The following is a 2166-nucleotide window of genomic DNA, read 5'->3' as shown; positions in this document are numbered from 1 at the left end:
TCTGGCGGGTGCATGGATCCACTGGTGGGGGAAGCTGTGGCTCCCAGCTACTGTGATCGCAGCCCAGGTCAACGCCAGCTTGGAAGGGGCGTCTGGGCAGCTGAGTCCCTGAGGATGGCGCGTACCATCCCCACAGGATAATCCTTGACTAAGAAGCTCAGGCTGCGAGGAGACAGCAGGGTGCAAAAAGGCAAATTATAGCCTTTATGGTGACGGCGTATTCAGTGGAATTAAAACAGAGCTGTTGATTGGGTGAACCCCCAGCGATCGGGCGCATCAGAAAAAGTTCTGATGTAGAAGCTTCCCATGTTGAATCAGCTGGTTCTGGACAGAGATCATTTCACCTGAAGCGCCAGTCACGTGTGCATAATTTTTAATATGTCTGCAAACATTGTACAAGAGTGGGAAATGAGCAAATCTGATTCTTTAGGGTCAGTACTCTACAAGTTTTTGTTTAAATGGTCAAATATGGTTCCTAAAGATAAGCAGGATAATGCAGATGCAAAAAGAAAACTGAATTTTGGGGACAGTGACAGTGCTATAGGACAGTTTTTGAAGCAAGCCTGTCTTGCTGCTGTGAAAACTAGACAGGAAGTCAAGGCCTGTACCTTCTTGACAAAGAACAAAACAGAAGTCACATTAAAACAAGCTGAGGGTTTTCTTGCTGACTGTACATGCCTTTTGGAAAAGTTAAAGTTTTTTCTGTCTCCTTAAGCCAGTTCAAGCAAGTCACATGGGACAGTTGAAGTCACTTCTCCAAGTGGCACTGTTATACAACCAGACACAGTTGTTCCAGTGCAAACTGCAAACTACTGTTCAGACACACAGCCGTCTTCTCCACAATCTCCATGTGGAGAGCGGAAGCCGATATTGAAGAGTGGCTTATCTAGACAGATGCCACAGAGTACAACACAGGACATGGCGCCCCTGGCGGTTGTACAGGGAGGAATTTTGAACACAGCATCAGTTCCAGGAAGTAAAGCTGACAGACTTACAGAACAGACTTATCTGCTATGTAGACCGGATCATAACTCCAGTTGTCGGCGCATGCGCCTCTGCCTCTAGCTATCTCGCAGAGGAAGAGGATAGACATGGTTGTGACGTGTCAGTACCAGCAATGTCTCATGAGAGTGATTCCAGGAGGGATGGCACATTGCATGATTTTTCATCACCACGTATGCAGAGAGGACAGGGAAACATCCATGATTGTTTTGATATTCCTTCACACCAGCTGCCGTTGCTACAGTCCATCTCACCTCAGGGAGGGATAACACAGACTTACACTCCCTTTAGCCTTCAAGACATGTGCATGGTTAAATCCCAGCTACCTGACATTGAGAAATCAGGTGCATCATGGATTAAGGCTTTTTTAGGTGCTTGTGCAGGATTTGTGCCTGCACTTGGAGATTTTCATCGTGTTTTTACAGACTGTACTTCTTTGAGCATGCTACAGGAGGTAGAATTGATGGCAAATACTACTGGGGATCATGATAATGTTGCCCTCCACACTGAAGTTCATTGGCTTTGGCCAGTGATACACCAGAAATTTCCAGTACAGGTGCGCTCTGTTGAGCTGTGTAGAATTCCATCTCAAGAGGGTGAGAAAGGTAGTCAGTATTTGCTCAGAGTGCGTGAACTCTGGCAGAACCACACTGGTGATGGTTCCAATACCATGACAGGCCACAAGGAAGAGGTCAAGGACCTTGGACTCTCAGAAGAGGTCTGCCAGCCATCGGTGACACCATGGGGGTGCTGTTACGCAGTGCTGTGGAGGCATCCATACAGCATCTTCTGAGACAGTTGATGGGACTCAACACATTTACCTTTGAGCAGTGGTCAGCTTATGTCACTCAGTATATTGACAATGAGCTGGAAGCACAAGAAATTAATACAAAGGAGCTTTCTTCTTTGCAGGCACAGTTAGCTAAAGCACAGTTGCAGGAGATGCAAGACAAAGTTAAAGTAAGGCTACAGCTAACCAAATGCCGGTGCAGAATGCTGTACAGCCATATGCACGGCAGCAGCCCTTTGTTCAACAGCCGACCGCACCACCTTATCAGTGGGATTCTGCTCCCAGGTACTGTGGACCTCAATACCATGGCAGACCACGAGGAAGGGGTCAAGGACCTTGGACTCTCAGAAGAGGTCCGCCAAGAGATGACGGGC

The sequence above is a fragment of the Monopterus albus genome, unplaced genomic scaffold (genome assembly GCF_001952655.1).
Source record: "Monopterus albus unplaced genomic scaffold, M_albus_1.0 scaffold41.1, whole genome shotgun sequence".
Classification (NCBI taxonomy): domain Eukaryota; kingdom Metazoa; phylum Chordata; class Actinopteri; order Synbranchiformes; family Synbranchidae; genus Monopterus; species Monopterus albus.
Note: the sequence above shows the minus strand (reverse complement) of the source record.